The 25,910-nt window shown below is 45.5% G+C and overlaps 1 protein-coding gene across 5 annotated transcripts in view; it reads left to right on the top strand.

The window, feature by feature from the left end:
* Nucleotides 1–374: 374 nt before the first annotated feature.
* LOC110509197 (neurocan core protein) overlaps nucleotides 375–25,910 on the top strand; it is a 128,490-nt gene continuing 102,954 nt past the window's right edge. For 2 of the 5 annotated variants that reach the window (XR_005040219.1, XM_036966522.1), the window contains exons 1-2: nucleotides 377–750; nucleotides 6,005–6,153. The gene's annotated coding sequence lies outside the window, so the exon portion shown is untranslated. Of the gene's footprint in view, nucleotides 751–6,004; nucleotides 6,154–25,910 lie in introns of all 5 variants that reach the window. The other 3 variants (XR_005040220.1, XM_036966524.1, XM_036966523.1) reach the window with 3 other exon arrangements.

Below are 25,910 nucleotides of genomic sequence, written 5' to 3'. Positions count from 1 at the left end.
ATACTTAAGTATGTTTTAGCAATTACATTTACTTTTGATACTTAAGTATATTTAAAACCGAATACTTTTAGACTGTTACTCAAGTAGTATTTTACTGGGTGACTTCCACTTTTACTTGAGTAACTTTCTATTAGGTATCTGTACTTTTACTCAAGTATGACGATTGGATACTTTTTCCACCACTGTTAAAAACTCAGTAGAGATCTCCAGTCTAGTTATAATCTCATGATGTGCCAATTTTAATTGTATTCAGAGACAAGGGATCAACCTTTTAGGTTTATGTATGGAATCGGATTATGGTCATGTAAAATCAATCCGTTCCTCCAATCCTCGCCTCCCCCATTTATTTTCCGTTGAATGATGGAACCGTCTGTCTGTCAGTGCTCTCCTCTTTGTTCAAACCGGTTCAGCTCCTCACCCGCAGCCTCGCCACCGGCGTACAGGGAGTGAGCACCTGCGCCAAGCGTCTATCACGATTTAGATCAGATATCTCCAAATTGGACATGAGGCAGATGCTGAATATTAGTCGTGGAGCAGACAATTGACCTATTTGCTGAAGGTGTAGCGCGTTGAATCTTTTTTTGCTCACTTACCGGTTCTTTTTGTTTTTGCCGTTTCACCCATTCGACTCATCGCTGACAGTCAGACGATACGATTGGAGCACCGGGGTAGGCTACGTTTGAAACACCTGCACAAAAGCGCAACGTACCGCTCTAACATTCCTGCGGAATTTGTAAAAACTTCTTTCAGGTAAGATTGAACATATTAATTGTCTGTGAATTGTCTACTTTTTCATTTGTTTGATATAGGATTTGTGGTTATTTAACCCTGTCTGAGCAAAATTGGGTAATAGCTTGCATGCAGACTGGTGCATCTGCGGCGCCTGGACACAGGGGATGGAATTGATGCATCTTGCTCTGTAAGCCTTTCTTGGCCAACCAACCAAGCAAATATTTCAGCCCAAGTATAAGTACTTTCAGGTGCTCCAACAGGAACATTACATAGACAGGTTCTGCTTTGCATAGACAGGGCATAATAAGGACTTTAACAGGGGTTTTGTATGGACATGTTATGCATTTTTTGTACAAGGAGTAGTCTACTTTCATGTGTAATACCAGGAAAATTACATAGCAGGGTCCTGCTTTCCTTATAAACACCAGCGGGTATAATACATTTCTTTAAAATGACTTTTGTATGGACACGTTATGCATTTTCTAAGCTATTATTTCTGATCTTCCATCTATAAGCTAATCAATGATGATCACCATGACTACCTCTACATCTGCCTCTGAAAATGCTCATACACATCACCCTCACTAAGCTTACAGTAGCTTCTTCTTGTGATCTTTTGAATGATTTAGATCCAAGCTTTTCATTCTATGACCCATGTATGACTCGTGTCCCCAACCCCCCCCCCCCCCCCCCCCCCCCAAACGGCTTCTTCTAACCGAAGGGTCTCTGGGCTTGTCTTAGGGTTTCCCTCATACAGGAGACTCGGAGGGAAATGTACTTTCTCTGGAGGGGCCAAATGGGAGAGACAACTCTCTAATACCACCATTAATGTGTAAGAGGCATTATAGCAATGGCTTACATTTTATTTGTGGCATTTAAAGAGCGTCCTCAATATATAATGGTCCTCAAAATAATGTTGTGTGTGTGGAAGAAATAAGAGAGAGTGAGAGTGCGAGTTAGTGAGAGAGAGAGAGAGAGAGAGAAAGTGAGAGGGAAACAAAAGAGAGAGAAAAGAGAGATAGAGAAAGGGATCGTTTGGCAGACAGCTGCTGGAGCATAGATCAATGATCAGAACACCTGCACAGCTGTCATGTTCTCCATTATGCATACAGGTCCCACCCACATAACCTCTCAGGGGCCAATCAGAGGTGTGGCTGTCTGTAACCCCAATAGCCTGGCCTGGGCATGACATCAGAGATACAGGCGATAAGAGAGATGAAGGACAATGTTAGCACTGGTTCTGTCTCTCTGCCTACATTCTCCGAGACAAAAAATAGAAGAGGTTGTTGTTGTTGTGACATACAGGATATTTGTCCATTTCAAATGTACTTTATGCCTTGTGATCTGCCAATGTGCTCATTTGATGCATACGAGGCAAAGAAACAGGGTAAAAATATAAGCAGCATCAGAATGATGGAAGCCATTGTGGATAAAAGTACAAACGTTCCTGCACAGTGGTCACTAATATTATAGTTCTACTCCAAAGACTCCAAAGTTGTGCAATGTTCCACTGCACTGAAGTATATCCACTTCAGCTAGGCATGTTTCACACGGGTGCTTAATGCTCTCAAAGTCTTACAGTAGAGCTTACCGTAGAGCTTACAGTAGAGAGCCATACAGTAGAGCTTGTTAAACAAACAAACACATGGAAATGTCCCAATCACTTTGCCTTAGGAAGCGGAGCTGCTTTAGTCACCTTGACATGAGGTCTATTGTGTGAGATTGTCTTGAGTGCCCTAAGCCTGGTCTATCTATTCATTATTCTAGTCTTGAGCAGTGGTTTCCAACCCTTTTCTCTGCCCGGAGTACCCCTGAAGTACCCCCTCATGTCCATTTGACCAGTAGTCCTATGGTCTCATAAGTCTTCTCAAGTGCCCCATGTAGATAGGCCAAGTACCCCCAGTGGTCCTAGTTGGGAACCAGTGGTCTAGAGTATAAGTGGACAGCCTCTTTTTGATAGGCCTTGTAAAGAAGAGAGTTTAGCATGGCGAGGTTAACTAGCTTTTCCAACACAGAGTTTGGGATGATGCCATTGTGAAACCACACAGAGAGATGGGGGGAGGGAGGGAGGGAGCGAGAGAGAGAGAGGAGACATAAGCAGAGAGATGGAAGAAAATAACGAAAGAGGGAGGAGAAAGAGAGGAACGAGAGAGAAGAAGCGAAGGGACAGAGACCGTAACTGAGACAGAGCCAGGGACAACGAGGACCTTACCAGAGAGTTCACCCCTGGGTTCCCACCGCCAGAGGCGTCACAGACCTCCCTCACACCCTCATCAGATCAGAGACAGGCTGGATGCATCCCCTGGGAGGAGAGGATGGGAGGAGCCGACCTGCTGAAGGAGAAATAAAGAAGTGTGCTAGGCTAGCCAAATCTACTGGCAGGCTGGTTAACCACGGGCCAGATGTCATTACTGCGCAACCTACTGTATGCCAGTGTAACCTTTACTAGTGTTTGTGCAGCCGGCTCCCACCATCCCACAGCTAATTGTGGCTAGAAATATTGGTCATTTTTCACAATAGGGAAATTCCCCAAGATAAATTATTCCCAAGAAAATTCCCAAAGCTATACGTGGACCATAGGCCAGAATCACTGATTTGTGTTGGAAAGTGCGAATTCTCAGGAATAGCTGTAGGTCTATAATGTTCAAGATATTCTTTACAACCACTGAGCACAATCAGGAAGGGCTGTTTGGATAGAGAAGAACTGGCAACGTGTCTCTGAACTGGCAACATGTTGATTTTAGTTGCCAATATGTGCAGAAAATATCAGTGTCAGCACACCCTGGAAACTAATATATTTCAGGTGCCTGGAGAGGAAATTAAATGATTAACTGTCTAAGAGACGGGAGTTTCTCTATTCAGTTGCCAGATTGGACATTTTTCAATGGCCAGCAGGTTGTGGTTTATGATAATCGACAGCTAGATATTATTTTCAGACATGGAGTCTGTTGCTGTGAACCGTGTGGTGTGAAACTGCTACACATTAGTGGTGGATGAGAGTTAATTCAACTATACAGTGTGAAGTGGTTTGAGTTGTTCTTGAGAAAAGTGCTATGATAATCACTATTATAAGGGCTTGTGGTGTGTGTTCTAAATGTGTGTTGTTATTGTGTTACTAACTATTTAATTGGGTTTTTAATGTTGTGCTTGCTAAGCATTGTGCAAATGCAACAATATGGGGGATTAGTCCCTTGCTGGACTCGAAACCCACAACCTTTGACACACTAAGATCTGTACCAAAAGCCCAGAGTATTGGTACTGTAAAGTTGTAAAGTGCCAACTTAATCATGTGGTCTTTGTGACACAAACAACAGGGGAATAGGCCACTTTTTTGTCTTATCTTGTTTATTGGACAGGTATGAAAGTGGACAGTTTCATTGTGACATATTCATGTAAACCTACCGTAGAAATGTAGGCTATGATGCAGTGTCTTTGTTTAGAATGCATGCAGATATTGTGTCAGATATGTAAAACTGGGGGATCTACCTGTGAGGGGTTTACCTGATATTTACCTTTTAGATTGTATGTGGTGCATATTGTGTTTGGATTTGGCTTTGCCACCATTTTGTATGCTTCTTTAAAGAAGAAAAGCATTGTGGGAACCCATTATGTTCTGTATGCAATACGATTGAATCAGACTGAAAATACAGTTTTGAGTGAAAGATTCATTTTCTCCATTTTGGCAGATGTTAATCTTTGAGCTCCCGTGTATTGATGAGGCAGACTTCACTCTGCCTTGAATTTCAACAATTTCAACAATAGGGGAGGGAGAGATATTTTCCACCTCAGATTCTCTCTCTCCGTTTCCCCTGCTGTGAAGTCTGCAATGACGAGCAACCCAGAGGGGGGGTCGGACGGATCGAGCCATCAATCAAGTTTACTATTTGCACCCTGGGAAGGACTGACACACACCCCCCCCCCCCTCCAAACCAATCACCACAGGCCTGGATAAGACCACAGCACCACGGCTAAAAGGTTCTCAAACAAAGAGAACGGCCTCTCTCTTTGTTTCTTGCCAGCGGAGAGCCTCCTTTCTCTGGCATTGACCGGTAGCAGATGCTGAAGGTCATGCTGTCATGTTTAGTATTCCTGTTTGAGCTGCTCAATAGCAAGCGTTTTGACACATTTCTGATGGCTCCACATTGGTTGGAGCTTCTCAGCTGGTTGGCTCTTGCGAAACCAGAGTTGAAGAATGATTTCGACTTGCGCTACAGTACATACACTCCATACAAAACAGAACTTTAAGCCGCTTTGGATAATGACCATATTATCATGTTATTGACCCTTGTGTCACTCAGTATACTGGTTGCCAGAAGACTCCACGTGACCTCCATAAACTGAGTGCTACTCCCCAGGGTCAGGTCACATCATGGTGTCCAATGATGATTGAATTTTGTCATCTGTGTTATTTCTTAGGGGGAATAAAGAAGTCCACGATGACAACTTTCATGCACATTCAATACATGACGTTTATTGCCGATGCGCCGTTGCTCAGACCAAGGCTATATCTGCAATAAATGTTAGTATGTGGTAGAACTCTTTTTTTTAATGCACCTAGTTTATATTCTGTGGACTGAGCACCTCTTCTGCGGGTCATTAAACATGTAAACTCCGGGATAAAGTGGCAGCCATTGAAATGGAAGTAGTTTATCTCTGTGGCACCAGCACATCTTAGCCTGAATGTATCATTTCTTTTTACATTTTGATGGCCTCTTCTCTGGCCATGGCTATGTGTGAAATCGCACCCTATTCTCTATATTACTACAGAAATAGTGCACTTATGTAAGGAATAGGGTGCGATTTCGGATGCACGCCATCTCTCCCAGTGGGAGATTAAAGTCGAAGGATCCTATCAGATCCGTGCTACAGCCGACACATAGTGGTTGTTTTGACGTGTCAGAGGTGGAACTGCATAAGAGCTGTCAAATCCACAAGCTGCTCCTTGCGTTACTATATCGCCGATTTTTGACAAATGCCATGCGACCGCTTTAGAAGTTCATGCAGCTGCGTTACAAGTTCAGACACTCAAATGCGTATTATTCTATTGTCTACACCTCAATTAGACTGAGGCTATAATTCCTCCATCCAAATGAACATGAAAACTTAAACTTTCTATCGCCGTTTGAACTTTAATCCTGTATGGATAGTAAGGGAGTGGTTTGTGACACACGAGCAGCCGCTCACCAATTTGTCAGTTCCACTTCCTACACCAAAACATCCACTATGCGGATGTCGGCCAACGTAGGTTAACTCTCGATCTGATTGAATCTAGGCCAAAGCAACTGCCCATGCACCTGATCCCTTCCACCGGATGTTACCAGCCACATTGACCTCTAACCTGTAGCCGTTCACCTCTGACCCCTACCAGACATACAGCTGGAGGAACGGACCTGGCGCAGGAGTCTTAACAGGGGCTGAGAGGTATTTATTTTAGCTTGTATTTCTTTCATCACATTCCCAGTGGCTCAGAGGTTTACATACACTCAATTAGTATTTGGTAGCATTGGGTGAATTTTGGCCCATTCCTCCTGACAGAGCTGGTGTAACTGAGTCAGGTTTGTAGGCCTCCTTGCTCGCACACACTTTTTCAGTTCTGCACACAGATTTTCTGTATGATTGAGGTCAGGGCTTTGTGATGGCCACTCCAATACCTTGACTCTGTTGTCCTTAAGCCATTTTGACACAACTTTGGAAGTATGCTTGGGGTCATTGTCCATTTGGAAGACCCATTTGCGACCAAGCTTTAACTTCCTGACTGATGTCTTGAGATGTTGCTTCAATATATCCACATCATTTTATTTCCTCATGATGCCATCTATTTTGTGAAGGTCACCAGTCCCCCCTTCAGCAAAGCACCCCCACAACATGATGCTGCCACCCCCGTGCTTCACGGTTGGGATCGTGTTCTTCGGCTTGTAAGCCTACCCCTTTTTTCTCCAAACATAACAATGGTCATTATGGCCAAACAGTTATATTTTTGTTTCATCAGACCAGAGGACATTTCTCCAAAAAGTATGATCTTTGTCCCCATGTGCAGTTACAAACCGTAGTCTGGCTTTTTTAATGGCGGTTTTGGAGCAGTGGTTTCTTCCTTGCTGAGCGGCCTTTCAGGTTATGTCGATATAGGACTCTTTTTACTGTGGATATAGATATTTTTGTACCATTTTCCTCCAGCATCTTCACAAGGTCCTTTGTTGTTGTTCTGTGATTGATTTGCACTTTTTGAACCAAAGTACGTTAATCTCTAGGAGACAGAACGCGTCTCCTTCCTGAGCGGTATGACGGCTGCTTGGTCCCGTGGTGTTTATACTTGCATACTATTGTTTGTACAGATGAACGTTGTACCTTCAGGCATTTGGAAATAGCTCCCAAGGATGAACCAGACTTGTGGAGGTCCATTTGTTTTCTGAGGTCTTGGTGGATTTATTTTGATTTTCCCATGATGTCAAGCAAAGAGTCACTGAGTTTGAAGGTAGGCCATGAAATGCATCCACAGTACACCTCCAATTGACTCAAATGTTGTCAATTAGCCTATCAGAAGCTTCTAAAGCCATGACATCATTTTCTGGAATTTTCCAAGCACAGTCACCTTAGTGTATGTCAACTTATGACCCACTGGAATTGTGATACAGTGAATTATAATGAAATAATCTGTCTGTAACCAATTGTTGGAAAAATGACTTGTGTCAATGACAAATTAGATGTCCTAACCGACTTGCCAAAACTATAGTTGCTTAACAAGAATTTGTTGAAAAAGTGGTTGAAAATTGAGTTTTAATGACTTCAACCTAAGTGTGTGTAAACTTCTGACTTCAACTGTATCTGCTGCCATTCATATGTATTGTTCCTTATGTCACATCTCTCTCTCTCTAACACCATCTCTCTCTGTCTTCATCACCATCTCTCTCTCTCTGTCTTCATCACCATCTCTCTCTCTCTGTCTTCAACACCATCTCTCTCTCTCTAACACCATCTCTCTCTCTCTGTCTTCATCACCATCTCTCTCTCTCTGTCTTCAACACCATCTCTCTCTCTCTCTCTCTCTCTCTCTCTGTCTTCATCACCCTCTCTCTCTCTCTTTCTAACACCATCTCTCTCTCTCTCTAACACCATCTCTCTATCTCTGTCTTCATCACCATCTCTCTCTCTCTCTCTTTCTAACACCATCTCTCTCTCTCTGTCTTCATCACCATCTCTCTCTCTCTCTCTCTAACACCATCTCTCTATCTCTGTCTTCATCACCATCTCTCTCTCTCTCTTTCTAACACCATCTCTCTCTCTCTGTCTTCATCACCATCTCTCTCTCTCTGTCTTCAACACTATCTCTCTCTCTCTCTCTGTCTTCATCACCATCTCTCTCTCTCTCTCTCTCTCTCTAACACCATCTCTCTCTCTCTCTGTCTTCATCACCATCTCTCTCTCTCTTTCTAATGCCATCTCTCTCTCTCTCTCTCTAACACCATCTCTCTCTCTCTGTCTTCATCACCATCTCTCTCTCTCTGTCTTCATCACCATCTCTCTCTCTCTCTGTCTTCATCACCATCTCTATCTCTCTCTCTGTCTTCATCACCATCTCTATCTCTCTGTATTCATCACCATCTCTCTCTCTCTGTCGTCATCACCATCTCTCTCTCTCTCTCTCTGTCTTCATCACCATCTCTCTCTCTCTTTCTAACACCATCTCGCTCTCTCTAACACCATCTCTCTCTCTGTCTTCATCACCATCTCTCTCTCTCTGTCTTCATCACCATCTCTCTCTCTGTCTTCATCACCATCTCTATCTCTCTCTCTGTCTTCAACACCATCTCTCTCCCTCTCTGTCTTCAACACCATCTCTCTCTCTGTCTTCATCACCATCTCTCTCTCTCTGTCTTCAACACCATCTCTCTCTCTCTGTCTTCAACACCATCTCTCTCTCTCTGTCTTCATCACCATCTCTCTCTCTGTCTTCATCACCATCTCTCTCTCTCTGTCTTCATCACCATCTCTCTCTGTCTTCATCACCATCTCTCTCTCTCTCTCTGTCTTCATCACCATCTCTCTCTCTCTCTCTCTCTCTGTCTTCATCACCATCTCGCTCTCTCTCTGTCTTCATAACCATCTCTCTCTCTCTTTGTCTTCATCACCATCTCTCTCTCTCTGTCTTCATCACCATCTATCTCTCTCTCTCTCTCTCTCTCTCTCTCTCTCTCTCTGTCTTCATCACCATCTCTCTCTCTCTCTCTCTCTGTCTTCATCACCATCTCTCTCTCTCTCTGTCTTCATCACCATCTCTCTCTCTCTCTCTGTCTTCATCACCATCTCTCTCTCTCTCTCTCTCTCGCTCTCTCTGTCTTCATCTCTCTCTCTCTCTCTCTCTCTCTCTCTCTCTCTCTCTCTTCATCACCATCTCTCTCTCTCTCTCTCCATCACCATCTCTCTCTCTCTGTCTTCATCACCATCTCTCTCAGTCTTCAACACCATCTCTCTCTCTGTCTTCAACGCCATCTCTCTCTCTCTCTCTGTCTTCGTCACCATCTCTCTCCGACTTCAACACCATCTCTCTCTGTCTTCAACACCATCTCTCTCTCTCTCTCTGTCTTCATCACCATCTCTCTCTCTCTCTCTGTCTTCATCACCATCTCTCTCTCTGTCTTCATCACCATCTATCTCTCTCTGTCTTCATCACCATCTCTCTCTCTGTCTTCATCACCATCTCTCTCTGTCTTCAACACCATCTCTCTCTCTCTGTCTTCATCACCATCTCTCTCTCTCTGTCTTGATCACCCTCTCTCTCTGTCTTCATCACCATCTCTCTCTCTCTGTCTTGATCACCATCTCTCTCTGTCTTCATCACCATCTCTCTCTGTCTTCATCACCATCTCTCTCTCTCTGTCTTCATCACCATCTCTCTCTCTCTGTCTTCAACACCATCTCTCTCTCTTTGTCTTCATCACCATCTCTCTCTCTCTTTGTCTTCATCACCATCTCTCTCTCTCTCTGTCTTCAACATCATCTCTCTCTCTCGCTGTCTTCAACACCATCTCTCTCTCTCTCTCTGTCTTCATCACCATCTCTCTCTCTCTCTGTCTTCATCACCATCTCTCTCTCTGTCTTCATCACCATCTCTCTCTCTCTCTGTCTTCATCACCATCTCTCTTTCTCTCTGACTTCAACACCATCTCTCTCTCTCAATTCAATTCAATTCAATTCAATTCAAGGGCTTTATTGGCATGGGAAACGTGTTAACATTGCCAAAGCAAGTGAGGTAGACAACATACAAAGTGAATATATAAAGTGAAAAACAACAAAAATTAACAGTAAACATTACACATACAGAGGTTTCAAAACAGTAAAGACATTACAAATGTCATATTATATATATATACAGTGTTTTAACAATGTACAAATGGTTAAAGGACACAATATAAAATAAATAAGCATAAATATGGGTTGTATTTACAATGGTGTGTGTTCTTCACTGGTTGCCCTTTTCTCGTGGCAACAGGTCACAAATCCTGCTGCTGTGATGGCACACTGTGGAATTTCACCCAGTAGATATGGGAGTTTTTCAAATTTGGATTTGTTTTCAAATTCTTTGTGGATCTGTGTAATCTGAGGGAAATATGTCTCTCTAATATGGTCATACATTGGGCAGGAGGTTAGGAAGTGCAGCTCAGTTTCCACCTCATTTTGTGGGCAGTGAGCACATAGCCTGTCTTCTCTTGAGAGCCATGTCTGCCTACGGCGGCCTTTCTCAATAGCAAGGCTATGCTCACTGAGTCTGTACATAGTCAAAGCTTTCCTTAATTTTGGGTCAGTCACAGTGGTCAGGTATTCTGCTGCTGTGTACTCTCTGTTTAGGGCCAAATAGCATTTGGCCTGTTTTTTTGTTAATTCTTTCCAATGTGTCAAGTAATTATCTTTTTGTTTTCTCATGATTTGGTTGGGTCTAATTGTGCTGTTGTCCTGGGGCTCTGTAGGGTGTGTTTGTGTTTGTGAACAGAGCCCCAGGACCAGCTTGCTTAGGGGACTCTTCTCCAGGTTCATCTCTCTGTAGGTGATGGCTTTGTTATGGAAGGTTTGTGAATCACTTCCTTTTAGGTGGTTGTAGAATTTAACGGCTCTTTTCTGGATTTTGATAATTAGTGGGTATCGGCCTAATTCTGCTCTGCATGCATTATTTGGTGTTCTACGTTGTACACGGAGGATATTTTTGCAGAATTCTGCGTGCAGAGTCTCAATTTGGTGTTTGTCCCATTTTGTGAAGTCTTGGTTGGTGAGCGGACCCCAGACCTCCCAACCATAAAGGGCAATGGGCTCTATGACTGATTCAAGTATTTTTAGCCAAATCCTAATTGGTATGTTGAAATTTATGTTTCTTTTGATGGCATAGAATGCCCTTCTTGCCTTGTCTCTCAGATCGTTCACAGCTTTGTGGAAGTTACCTGTGGCGCTGATGTTTAGGCCAAGGTATGTATAGTTTTTTGTGTGCTCTAGGGCAACAATGTCTAGATGGAATTTGTATTTGTGGTCCTGGTGACTGGACCTTTTTTGGAACACCATTATTTTGGTCTTACTGAGATTTACTGTCAGGGCCCAGGTCTGACAGAATCTGTGCATAAGATCTAGGTGCTGCTGTAGGCCCTCCTTGGTTGGTGACAGAAGCACCAGATCATCGGCAAACAGCAGACATTTGACTTCGGATTCTAGCAGGGGGAGGCCGGGTGCTGCAGACTTTTCTAGTGGCCGCGCCAATTCGTTGATATATATGTTGAAGAGGGTGGGGCTTAAGCTGCATCCCTGTCTAACCCCACGACCATGTGTGAAGAAATGTGTGTGTTTTTTGCCAATTTTAACCGCACACTTGTTGTTTGTGTACATGGATTTTATAATGTTGTATGTTTTACCCCCAACACCACTTTCCATCAGTTTGTATAGCAGACCCTCATGCCAGATTGAGTCGAAGGCTTTTTTGAAATCAACAAAGCATGAGAAGACTTTGCCTTTGTTTTGGTTTGTTTGGTTGTCAATTAGGGTGTGCAGGGTGAATACATGGTCTGTTGTACGGTAATTTGGTAAAAAGCCAATTTGACATTTGCTCAGTACATTGTTTTCATTGAGGAAATGTACGAGTCTGCTGTTAATAATAATGCAGAGGATTTTCCCAAGGTTACTGTTGACACATATTCCACGGTAGTTATTGGGGTCAAATTTGTCTCCACTTTTGTGGATTGGGGTGATCAGTCCTTGGTTCCAAATATTGGGGAAGATGCCAGAGCTAAGTATGATGTTAAAGAGTTTTAGTATAGCCAATTGGAATTTGTTGTCTGTATATTTGATCATTTCATTGAGGATACCATCAACACCACAGGCCTTTTTGGGTTGGATGGTTTTTATTTTGTCTGTCTTCATCACCATCTCTCTCTCTCTGTATTCATCACCATCTCTCTCTCTCTCTGTCTTCATCACCATCTCTCTCTCTCTGTCTTCATCACCATCTCTCTCTGTCTTCAACACCATCTCTCTCTCTCTGTATTCATCACCATCTCTCTCTGTCTTCAACACCATCTCTCTCTCTCTGTATTCATCACCATCTCTCTCTGTCTTCAACACCATCTCTCTCTCTCTGTATTCATCACCATCTCACTCTCTCTCTGTCTTCATCACCATCTCGCTCTCTCTGTCTTCATCACCATCTCTCTCTGTCTTCATCACCATCTCTCTCTCTCTCTCTGTATTCATCACCATCTCTCTCTCTCTCTGTCTTCATCACCATCTCTCTCTCTCTGTCTTCATCACCATCTCTCTCTGTCTTCAACACCATCTCTCTCTCTCTCTCTGTCTTCAACACCATCTCTCTCTCTCTCTGTCTTCATCACATCTCTCTCTCTCTGTCTTCAACACCATCTCTCTCTCTCTGTCTTCATCACCATCTCTCTCTAACACCATCTCTCTCTCTCTCTCTCTGTCTTCATCACCATCTCTCGCACAACGTTACAAAGTTGGTTACACTTGCTTTTTAACACAAATCCAGTACGTAGGTTGATTGAGCTGCGTTGATTGAGTGCATTTAGCATCTGTCTTCACGGACAGCTCCCTGCTGTCTGTGAAGACACACACACACACACACACACACACACACACACACACACAATAACATACACACACACACACAATAACACCCCCCCCCCCACACTCACACACACACAATAACACACAATAACACACACACACACACACACAATAACACACACACACACAATAACACACACACACACACAATAACACACACACACACACACACAATAACACACAATAACACACACACACACAATAACACACACACACACACACACAATAACATACACACACACACACACACACACACATAATAACCCCCCCCCCCCCACACACACACAATAACACACAATAACACACACACACACACACACAATAACACGCACACACACAATAACACACACACACACACACACACACACAATAACACACACAATAACACACACACACACACACACACACACAATAACACACAATAACACACACACACACAATAACACACACACACACACAATAACACACACACACACACACACACACACACACTGCATGAAAGTCTTCCACGGATAAATGAAATGTTTATAGTTCCATTGCAGTGGTATAGCTCCACAGGGGGCTCTATACCACTGTGCCTTTGTATCTCTCTCAGGTACGCAGCGCCTGAGTAAAGCACACCAGGGTGTATTACACATAAGTCATGTGGAAGCACTGTTATGCTATATTTGAGCTATATATAGCAATACTTATTTGATAAGTATGTTGAATATATATATTTCTATCAATATGGTATTGTATCTGTAGGCATTGTGTAATGTGATAACGCTGTAATTAGGCTACTGCTCCTCAGTAATGATATGAAGCATTATAATGCTTCATGACCTCAGAGTCATTGAGATTACTGTGTCTCTGTCTCTGGCACGCAGCCAGGCCAAATCTTAGCCTTTCATTAGAACCTCGTGAGCTCGGTGACAAGAGGATGTTGCAGTAGGTTAGTCAGTGGTCCCATTCCCTTCCCCCGCGTAAGATGTAAGGAGACAGAGTGAGAGCGTTCAGGTTTTTGTTTGGGTGGAAATAATAATAATAATAATAATCCTCTACTCACCTCTCCTTTCCTCTCAGCCTCGTCTCAGAGCCATACGAAACTTACTCTCCGTATTTCTCTGATTCCTCCCTGATTCCTCTACTCACCTCTCCTTTCCTCTCAGCCTGGTCTCAGAGCCATACGAAACTTACTCTCCGTATTTCTCTGATTCCTCTCTGATTCCTCTACTCACCTCTCCTTTCCTCTCAGCCTGGTCTCAGAGCCATACGAAACTTACTCTCCGTATTTCTCTGATTCCTCTCTGATTCCTCTACTCACCTCTCCTTTCCTCTCAGCCTGGTCTCAGAGCCATACGAAACTTACTCTCCGTATTTCTCTGATTCCTCTACTCACCTCTCCTTTCCTCTCAGCCTGGTCTCAGAGCCATACGAAACTTACTCTCCGTATTTCTCTGATTCCTCCCTGATTCCTCTACTCAACTCTCCTTTCCTCTCAGCCTCGTCTCAGAGCCATACGAAACTTACTCTCCGTATTTCTCTGATTCCTCCCTGATTCCTCTACTCACCTCTCCTTTCCTCTCAGCCTGGTCTCAGAGCCATACGAAACTTACTCTCCGTATTTCTCTGATTCCTCTCTGATTCCTCCCTGATTCCTCTACTCACCGCTCCTTTCCTCTCAGCCTGGTCTCAGAGCCATACGAAACTTACTCTCCGTATTTCTCTGATTCCTCTCTGATTCCTCTACTCACCTCTCCTTTCCTCTCAGCCTCGTCTCAGAGCCATACGAAACTTACTCTCCGTATTTCTCTGATTCCTCCCTGATTCCTCTACTCACCTCTCCTTTCCTCTCAGCCTCGTCTCAGAGCCATACGAAACTTACTCTCCGTATTTCTCTGATTCCTCTCTGATTCCTCTACTCACCTCTCCTTTCCTCTCAGCCTGGTCTCAGAGCCATACGAAACTTACTCTCCGTATTTCTCTGATTCCTCTACTCACCTCTCCTTTCCTCTCAGCCTGGTCTCAGAGCCATACGAAACTTACTCTCCGTATTTCTCTGATTCCTCTCTGATTCCTCTACTCACCTCTCCTTTCCTCTCAGCCTGGTCTCAGAGCCAAACGAAACTTACTCTCCGTATTTCTCTGATTCCTCCCTGATTCCTCTACTCACCTCTCCTTTCCTCTCAGCCTGGTCTCAGAGCCATACGAAACTTACTCTCCGTATTTCTCTGATTCCTCCCTGATTCCTCTACTCACCTCTCCTTTCCTCTCAGCCTGGTCTCAGAGCCAAACGAAACTTACTCTCCGTATTTCTCTGATTCCTCTCCGATTCCTCTACTCACCTCTCCTTTCCTCTCAGCCTGGTCTCAGAGCCATACGAAACTTACTCTCCGTATTTCTCTGATTCCTCTACTCACCTCTCCTTTCCTCTCAGCCTGGTCTCAGAGCCATACGAAACTTACTCTCCGTATTTCTCTGATTCCTCCCTGATTCCTCTACTCAACTCTCCTTTCCTCTCAGCCTCGTCTCAGAGCCATACGAAACTTACTCTCCGTATTTCTCTGATTCCTCCCTGATTCCTCTACTCACCTCTCCTTTCCTCTCAGCCTGGTCTCAGAGCCATACGAAACTTACTCTCCGTATTTCTCTGATTCCTCTCTGATTCCTCCCTGATTCCTCTACTCACCTCTCCTTTCCTCTCAGCCTGGTCTCAGAGCCATACGAAACTTACTCTCCGTATTTCTCTGATTCCTCTCTGATTCCTCTACTCACCTCTCCTTTCCTCTCAGCCTCATCTCAGAGCCATACGAAACTTACTCTCCGTATTTCTCTGATTCCTCCCTGATTCCTCTACTCACCTCTCCTTTCCTCTCAGCCTCGTCTCAGAGCCATACGAAACTTACTCTCCGTATTTCTCTGATTCCTCTCTGATTCCTCTACTCACCTCTCCTTTCCTCTCAGCCTGGTCTCAGAGCCATACGAAACTTACTCTCCGTATTTCTCTGATTCCTCTCTGATTCCTCTACTCACCTCTCCTTTCCTCTCAGCCTCGTCTCAGAGCCATACGAAACTTACTCTCCGTATTTCTCTGATTCCTCCCTGATTCCTCTACTCACCTCTCCTTTCCTCTCAGCCTCGTCTCAGAGCCATACGAAACTTACTCTCCGTATTTCTCTGATTCCTCTCTGATTCCTCTACTCACCTCTCCTTTCCTCTCAGCCTGGTCTCAGAGCCATACGAAACTTACTCTCCGTATTTCTCTGATTCCTCTACTCACCTCTCCTTTCCTCTCAGCCTGGTCTCAGAGCCATACGAAACTTACTCTCCGTATTTCTCTGATTCCTCTCTGATTCCTCTACTCACCTCTCCTTTCCTCTCAGCCTGGTCTCAGAGCCAAACGAAACTTACTCTCCGTATTTCTCTGATTCCTCCCTGATTCCTCTACTCACCTCTCCTTTCCTCTCAGCCTGGTCTCAGAGCCATACGAAACTTACTCTCCGTATTTCTCTGATTCCTCCCTGATTCCTCTACTCACCTCTCCTTTCCTCTCAGCCTGGTCTCAGAGCCAAACGAAACTTACTCTCCGTATTTCTCTGATTCCTCTCCGATTCCTCTACTCACCTCTCCTTTCCTCTCAGCCTGGTCTCAGAGCCATACGAAACTTACTCTCCGTATTTCTCTGATTCCTCTCTGATTCCTCTACTCACCTCTCCTTTCCTTTCAGCCTGGTCTCAGAGCCATACGAAACTTACTCTCCGTATTTCTCTGATTCCTCTACTCACCTCTCCTTTCCTCTCAGCCTGGTCTCAGAGCCATACGAAACTTACTCTCCGTATTTCTCTGATTCCTCCCTGATTCCTCTACTCAACTCTCCTTTCCTCTCAGCCTCGTCTCAGAGCCATACGAAACTTACTCTCCGTATTTCTCTGATTCCTCCCTGATTCCTCTACTCACCTCTCCTTTCCTCTCAGCCTGGTCTCAGAGCCATACGAAACTTACTCTCCGTATTTCTCTGATTCCTCTCTGATTCCTCCCTGATTCCTCTACTCACCTCTCCTTTCCTCTCAGCCTGGTCTCAGAGCCATACGAAACTTACTCTCCGTATTTCTCTGATTCCTCTCTGATTCCTCTACTCACCTCTCCTTTCCTCTCAGCCTCATCTCAGAGCCATACGAAACTTACTCTCCGTATTTCTCTGATTCCTCCCTGATTCCTCTACTCACCTCTCCTTTCCTCTCAGCCTCGTCTCAGAGCCATACGAAACTTACTCTCCGTATTTCTCTGATTCCTCTCTGATTCCTCTACTCACCTCTCCTTTCCTCTCAGCCTGGTCTCAGAGCCATACGAAACTTACTCTCCGTATTTCTCTGATTCCTCTACTCACCTCTCCTTTCCTCTCAGCCTGGTCTCAGAGCCATACGAAACTTACTCTCCGTATTTCTCTGATTCCTCTCTGATTCCTCTACTCACCTCTCCTTTCCTCTCAGCCTGGTCTCAGAGCCAAACGAAACTTACTCTCCGTATTTCTCTGATTCCTCTCTGATTCCTCTACTCACCTCTCCTTTCCTCTCAGCCTGGTCTCAGAGCCAAACGAAACTTACTCTCCGTATTTCTCTGATTCCTCCCTGATTCCTCTACTCACCTCTCCTTTCCTCTCAGCCTCGTCTCAGAGCCATACGAAACTTACTCTCCGTATTTCTCTGATTCCTCCCTGATTCCTCTACTCACCTCTCCTTTCCTCTCAGCCTGGTCTCAGAGCCATACGAAACTTACTCTCCGTATTTCTCTGATTCCTCTCTGATTCCTCTACTCACCTCTCCTTTCCTCTCAGCCTGGTCTCAGAGCCATACGAAACTTACTCTCCGTATTTCTCTGATTCCTCTCTGATTCCTCTACTCACCTCTCCTTTCCTCTCAGCCTGGTCTCAGAGCCATACGAAACTTACTCTCTGTATTTCTCTGATTCCTCCCTGATTCCTCTACTCACCTCTCCTTTCCTCTCAGCCTGGTCTCAGAGCCAAACGAAACTTACTCTCCGTATTTCTCTGATTCCTCCCTGATTCCTCTACTCACCTCTCCTTTCCTCTCAGCCTGGTCTCAGAGCCATACGAAACTTACTCTCCGTATTTCTCTGATTCCTCCCTGATTCCTCTACTCACCTCTCCTTTCCTCTCAGCCTGGTCTCAGAGCCATACGAAACTTACTCTCCGTATTTCTCTGATTCCTCTCTGATTCCTCTACTCACCTCTCCTTTCCTCTCAGCCTGGTCTCAGAGCCATACGAAACTTACTCTCCGTATTTCTCTGATTCCTCTCTGATTCCTCTACTCACCTCTCCTTTCCTCTCAGCCTGGTCTCAGAGCCATACGAAACTTACTCTCCGTATTTCTCTGATTCCTCTCTGATTCCTCTACTCACCTCTCCTTTCCTCTCAGCCTGGTCTCAGAGCCATACGAAACTTACTCTCCGTATTTCTCTGATTCCTCTACTCACCTCTCCTTTCCTCTCAGCCTGGTCTCAGAGCCATACGAAACTTACTCTCCGTATTTCTCTGATTCCTCCCTGATTCCTCTACTCAACTCTCCTTTCCTCTCAGCCTCGTCTCAGAGCCATACGAAACTTACTCTCCGTATTTCTCTGATTCCTCCCTGATTCCTCTACTCACCTCTCCTTTCCTCTCAGCCTGGTCTCAGAGCCATACGAAACTTACTCTCCGTATTTCTCTGATTCCTCTCTGATTCCTCCCTGATTCCTCTACTCACCTCTCCTTTCCTCTCAGCCTGGTCTCAGAGCCATACGAAACTTACTCTCCGTATTTCTCTGATTCCTCTCTGATTCCTCTACTCACCTCTCCTTTCCTCTCAGCCTCGTCTCAGAGCCATACGAAACTTACTCTCCGTATTTCTCTGATTCCTCTCTGATTCCTCTACTCACCTCTCCTTTCCTCTCAGCCTGGTCTCAGAGCCATACGAAACTTACTCTCCGTATTTCTCTGATTCCTCTACTCACCTCTCCTTTCCTTTCAGCCTGGTCTCAGAGCCATACGAAACTTACTCTCCGTATTTCTCTGATTCCTCTCTGATTCCTCTACTCACCTCTCCTTTCCTCTCAGCCTGGTCTCAGAGCCAAACGAAACTTACTCTCCGTATTTCTCTGATTCCTCCCTGATTCCTCTACTCACCTCTCCTTTCCTCTCAGCCTGGTCTCAGAGCCATACAAAACTTACTCTCCGTATTTCTCTGATTCCTCCCTGATTCCTCTACTCACCTCTCCTTTCCTCTCAGCCTGGTCTCAGAGCCAAACGAAACTTACTCTCCGTATTTCTCTGATTCCTCTCCGATTCCTCTACTCACCTCTCCTTTCCTCTCAGCCTGGTCTCAGAGCCAAACGAAACTTACTCTCCGTATTTCTCTGATTCCTCCCTGATTCCTCTACTCACCTCTCCTTTCCTCTCAGCTTGGTCTCAGAGCCAAACGAAACTTACTCTCCGTATTTCTCTGATTCCTCCCTGATTCCTCTACTCACCTCTCCTTTCCTCTCAGCCTCGTCTCAGAGCCATACGAAACTTACTCTCCGTATTTCTCTGATTCCTCCCTGATTCCTCTACTCACCTCTCCTTTCCTCTCAGCCTGGTCTCAGAGCCATACGAAACTTACTCTCCGTATTTCTCTGATTCCTCTCTGATTCCTCTACTCACCTCTCCTTTCCTCTCAGCCTGGTCTCAGAGCCATACGAAACTTACTCTCCGTATTTCTCTGATTCCTCTCTGATTCCTCTACTCACCTCTCCTTTCCTCCCAGCCTGGTCTCAGAGCCATACGAAACTTACTCTCTGTATTTCTCTGATTCCTCCCTGATTCCTCTACTCACCTCTCCTTTCCTCTCAGCCTGGTCTCAGAGCCAAACGAAACTTACTCTCCGTATTTCTCTGATTCCTCTCTGAATCCTCTACTCACCTCTCCTTTCCTCTCAGCCTGGTCTCAGAGCCATACGAAACTTACTCTCCGTATTTCTCTGATTCCTCTACTCACCTCTCCTTTCCTCTCAGCCTGGTCTCAGAGCCATACGAAACTTACTCTCCGTATTTCTCTGATTCCTCCCTGATTCCTCTACTCAACTCTCCTTTCCTCTCAGCCTCGTCTCAGAGCCATACGAAACTTACTCTCCGTATTTCTCTGATTCCTCCCTGATTCCTCTACTCACCTCTCCTTTCCTCTCAGCCTGGTCTCAGAGCCATACGAAACTTACTCTCCGTATTTCTCTGATTCCTCCCTGATTCCTCTACTCACCTCTCCTTTCCTCTCAGCCTGGTCTCAGAGCCATACGAAACTTACTCTCCGTATTTCTCTGATTCCTCTCTGATTCCTCTACTCACCTCTCCTTTCCTCTCAGCCTAGTCTCAGAGCCATACGAAACTTACTCTCCGTATTTCTCTGATTCCTCTACTCACCTCTCCTTTCCTCTCAGCCTGGTCTCAGAGCCATACGAAACTTACTCTCCGTATTTCTCTGATTCCTCTCTGATTCCTCTACTCAACTCTCCTTTCCTCTCAGCCTCGTCTCAGAGCCATACGAAACTTACTCTCCGTATTTCTCTGATTCCTCCCTGATTCCTCTACTCACCTCTCCTTTCCTCTCAGCCTGGTCTCAGAGCCATACGAAACTTACTCTCCGTATTTCTCTGATTCCTCCCTGATTCCTCTACTCACCTCTCCTTTCCTCTCAGCCTGGTCTCAGAGCCATACGAAACTTACTCTCCGTATTTCTCTGATTCCTCTCTGATTCCTCTACTCACCTCTCCTTTCCTCTCAGCCTGGTCTCAGAGCCATACGAAACTTACTCTCCGTATTTCTCTGATTCCTCTCTGATTCCTCTACTCACCTCTCCTTTCCTCTCAGCCTGGTCTCAGAGCCATACGAAACTTACTCTCCGTATTTCTCTGATTCCTCTACTCACCTCTCCTTTCCTCTCAGCCTGGTCTCAGAGCCATACGAAACTTACTCTCCGTATTTCTCTGATTCCTCCCTGATTCCTCTACTCAACTCTCCTTTCCTCTCAGCCTCGTCTCAGAGCCATACGAAACTTACTCTCCGTATTTCTCTGATTCCTCCCTGATTCCTCTACTCACCTCTCCTTTCCTCTCAGCCTGGTCTCAGAGCCATACGAAACTTACTCTCCGTATTTCTCTGATTCCTCCCTGATTCCTCTACTCACCTCTCCTTTCCTCTCAGCCTGGTCTCAGAGCCATACGAAACTTCCTCTCCGTATTTCTCTGATTCCTCTCTGATTCCTCTACTCACCTCTCCTTTCCTCTCAGCCTAGTCTCAGAGCCATACGAAACTTACTCTCCGTATTTCTCTGATTCCTCTACTCACCTCTCATTTCCTCTCAGCCTGGTCTCAGAGCCATACGAAACTTACTCTCCGTATTTCTCTGATTCCTCTCTGATTCCTCTACTCACCTCTCCTTTCCTCTCAGCCTGGTCTCAGAGCCATACGAAACTTACTCTCCGTATTTCTCTGATTCCTCCCTGATTCCTCTACTCACCTCTCCTTTCCTCTCAGCCTCGTCTCAGAGCCATACGAAACTTACTCTCCGTATTTCTCTGATTCCTCCCTGATTCCTCTACTCACCTCTCCTTTCCTCTCAGCCTGGTCTCAGAGCCATACGAAACTTACTCTCCGTATTTCTGTGATTCCTCCCTGATTCCTCTACTCACCTCTCCTTTCCTCTCAGCCTGGTCTCAGAGCCAAACGAAACTTACTCTCCGTATTTCTCTGATTCCTCTCTGATTCCTCTACTCACCTCTCCTTTCCTCTCAGCCTGGTCTCAGAGCCATACGAAACTTACTCTCCGTATTTCTCTGATTCCTCTACTCACCTCTCCTTTCCTCTCAGCCTGGTCTCAGAGCCATACGAAACTTACTCTCCGTATTTCTCTGATTCCTCTCTGATTGCTCTACTCACCTCTCCTTTCCTCTCAGCCTGGTCTCAGAGCCATACGAAACTTACTCTCCGTATTTCTCTGATTCCTCCCTGAATCCTCTACTCACCTCTCCTTTCCTCTCAGCCTGGTCTCAGAGCCATACGAAACTTACTCTCCGTATTTCTCTGATTCCTCCCTGATTCCTCTACTCACCTCTCCTTTCCTCTCAGCCTGGTCTCAGAGCCAAATGAAACTTACTCTCCGTATTTCTCTGATTCCTCTCCGATTCCTCTACTCACCTCTCCTTTCCTCTCAGCCTGGTCTCAGAGCCAAACGAAACTTACTCTCCGTATTTCTCTGATTCCTCCCTGATTCCTCTACTCACCTCTCCTTTCCTCTCAGCCTGGTCTCAGAGCCAAACGAAACTTACTCTCCGTATTTCTCTGATTCCTCCCTGATTCCTCTACTCACCTCTCCTTTCCTCTCAGCCTGGTCTCAGAGCCATACGAAACTTACTCTCCGTATTTCTCTGATTCCTCCCTGATTCCTCTACTCACCTCTCCTTTCCTCTCAGCCTGGTCTCAGAGCCATACGAAACTTACTCTCCGTATTTCTCTGATTCCTCTCTGATTCCTCTACTCACCTCTCCTTTCCTCTCAGCCTGGTCTCAGAGCCATACGAAACTTACTCTCCGTATTTCTCTGATTCCTCTCTGATTCCTCTACTCACCTCTCCTTTCCTCCCAGCCTGGTCTCAGAGCCATACGAAACTTACTCTCTGTATTTCTCTGAATCCTCCCTGATTCCTCTACTCACCTCTCCTTTCCTCTCAGCCTGGTCTCAGAGCCAAACGAAACTTACTCTCCGTATTTCTCTGATTCCTCTCTGATTCCTCTACTCACCTCTCCTTTCCTCTCAGCCTGGTCTCAGAGCCATACGAAACTTACTCTCCGTATTTCTCTGATTCCTCTACTCACCTCTCCTTTCCTCTCAGCCTGGTCTCAGAGCCATACGAAACTTACTCTCCGTATTTCTCTGATTCCTCCCTGATTCCTCTACTCAACTCTCCTTTCCTCTCAGCCTCGTCTCAGAGCCATACGAAACTTACTCTCCGTATTTCTCTGATTCCTCCCTGATTCCTCTACTCACCTCTCCTTTCCTCTCAGCCTGGTCTCAGAGCCATACGAAACTTACTCTCCGTATTTCTCTGATTCCTCCCTGATTCCTCTACTCACCTCTCCTTTCCTCTCAGCCTGGTCTCAGAGCCATACGAAACTTACTCTCCGTATTTCTCTGATTCCTCTCTGATTCCTCTACTCACCTCTCCTTTCCTCTCAGCCTAGTCTCAGAGCCATACGAAACTTACTCTCCGTATTTCTCTGATTCCTCTACTCACCTCTCATTTCCTCTCAGCCTGGTCTCAGAGCCATACGAAACTTACTCTCCGTATTTCTCTGATTCCTCTCTGATTCCTCTACTCACCTCTCCTTTCCTCTCAGCCTGGTCTCAGAGCCATACGAAACTTACTCTCCGTATTTCTCTGATTCCTCCCTGATTCCTCTACTCACCTCTCCTTTCCTCTCAGCCTCGTCTCAGAGCCATACGAAACTTACTCTCCGTATTTCTCTGATTCCTCCCTGATTCCTCTACTCACCTCTCCTTTCCTCTCAGCCTGGTCTCAGAGCCATACGAAACTTACTCTCCGTATTTCTGTGATTCCTCCCTGATTCCTCTACTCACCTCTCCTTTCCTCTCAGCCTGGTCTCAGAGCCAAACGAAACTTACTCTCCGTATTTCTCTGATTCCTCTCTGATTCCTCTACTCACCTCTCCTTTCCTCTCAGCCTGGTCTCAGAGCCATACGAAACTTACTCTCCGTATTTCTCTGATTCCTCTACTCACCTCTCCTTTCCTCTCAGCCTGGTCTCAGAGCCATACGAAACTTACTCTCCGTATTTCTCTGATTCCTCTCTGATTCCTCTACTCACCTCTCCTTTCCTCTCAGCCTGGTCTCAGAGCCATACGAAACTTACTCTCCGTATTTCTCTGATTACTCTCTGATTCCTCTACTCACCTCTCCTTTCCTCTCAGCCTGGTCTCAGAGCCATACGAAACTTACTCTCCGTATTTCTCTGATTCCTCCCTGATTCCTCTACTCAACTCTCCTTTCCTCTCAGCCTCGTCTCAGAGCCATACGAAACTTACTCTCCGTATTTCTCTGATTCCTCCCTGATTCCTCTACTCACCTCTCCTTTCCTCTCAGCCTGGTCTCAGAGCCATACGAAACTTACTCTCCGTATTTCTCTGATTCCTCCCTGATTCCTCTACTCACCTCTCCTTTCCTCTCAGCCTGGTCTCAGAGCCATACGAAACTTACTCTCCGTATTTCTCTGATTCCTCTCTGATTCCTCTACTCACCTCTCCTTTCCTCTCAGCCTAGTCTCAGAGCCATACGAAACTTACTCTCCGTATTTCTCTGATTCCTCTACTCACCTCTCATTTCCTCTCAGCCTGGTCTCAGAGCCATACGAAACTTACTCTCCGTATTTCTCTGATTCCTCTCTGATTCCTCTACTCACCTCTCCTTTCCTCTCAGCCTGGTCTCAGAGCCATACGAAACTTACTCTCCGTATTTCTCTGATTCCTCCCTGATTCCTCTACTCACCTCTCCTTTCCTCTCAGCCTCGTCTCAGAGCCATACGAAACTTACTCTCCGTATTTCTCTGATTCCTCCCTGATTCCTCTACTCACCTCTCCTTTCCTCTCAGCCTGGTCTCAGAGCCATACGAAACTTACTCTCCGTATTTCTGTGATTCCTCCCTGATTCCTCTACTCACCTCTCCTTTCCTCTCAGCCTGGTCTCAGAGCCAAACGAAACTTACTCTCCGTATTTCTCTGATTCCTCTCTGATTCCTCTACTCACCTCTCCTTTCCTCTCAGCCTGGTCTCAGAGCCATACGAAACTTACTCTCCGTATTTCTCTGATTCCTCTACTCACCTCTCCTTTCCTCTCAGCCTGGTCTCAGAGCCATACGAAACTTACTCTCCGTATTTCTCTGATTCCTCTCTGATTCCTCTACTCACCTCTCCTTTCCTCTCAGCCTGGTCTCAGAGCCATACGAAACTTACTCTCCGTATTTCTCTGATTCCTCCCTGATTCCTCTACTCACCTCTCCTTTCCTCTCAGCCTGGTCTCAGAGCCATACGAAACTTACTCTCCGTATTTCTCTGATTCCTCCCTGATTCCTCTACTCACCTCTCCTTTCCTCTCAGCCTGGTCTCAGAGCCAAACGAAACTTACTCTCCGTATTTCTCTGATTCCTCTCCGATTCCTCTACTCACCTCTCCTTTCCTCTCAGCCTGGTCTCAGAGCCATACGAAACTTACTCTCCGTATTTCTCTGATTCCTCCCTGATTCCTCTACTCACCTCTCCTTTCCTCTCAGCCTGGTCTCAGAGCCAAACGAAACTTACTCTCCGTATTTCTCTGATTCCTCTCTGATTCCTCTACTCACCTCTCCTTTCCTCTCAGCCTGGTCTCAGAGCCATACGAAACTTACTCTCCGTATTTCTCTGATTCCTCTACTCACCTCTCCTTTCCTCTCAGCCTGGTCTCAGAGCCATACGAAACTTACTCTCCGTATTTCTCTGATTCCTCTCTGATTCCTCTACTCACCTCTCCTTTCCTCTCAGCCTGGTCTCAGAGCCATACGAAACTTACTCTCCGTATTTCTCTGATTCCTCCCTGATTCCTCTACTCACCTCTCCTTTCCTCTCAGCCTGGTCTCAGAGCCATACGAAACTTACTCTCCGTATTTCTCTGATTCCTCTCTGATTCCTCTACTCACCTCTCCTTTCCTCTCAGCCTGGTCTCAGAGCCATACGAAACTTACTCTCCGTATTTCTCTGATTCCTCCCTGATTCCTCTACTCACCTCTCCTTTCCTCTCAGCCTCGTCTCAGAGCCATACGAAACTTACTCTCCGTATTTCTCTGATTCCTCCCTGATTCCTCTACTCACCTCTCCTTTCCTCTCAGCCTGGTCTCAGAGCCATACGAAACTTACTCTCCGTATTTCTGTGATTCCTCCCTGATTCCTCTACTCACCTCTCCTTTCCTCTCAGCCTGGTCTCAGAGCCAAACGAAACTTACTCTCCGTATT

This window comes from Oncorhynchus mykiss, chromosome 28, assembly GCF_013265735.2.
Source record: "Oncorhynchus mykiss isolate Arlee chromosome 28, USDA_OmykA_1.1, whole genome shotgun sequence".
Taxonomy (NCBI): Eukaryota; Metazoa; Chordata; class Actinopteri; order Salmoniformes; family Salmonidae; genus Oncorhynchus; species Oncorhynchus mykiss.
Note: the sequence above shows the minus strand (reverse complement) of the source record. Positions and strands in the feature narration are given on the sequence as shown.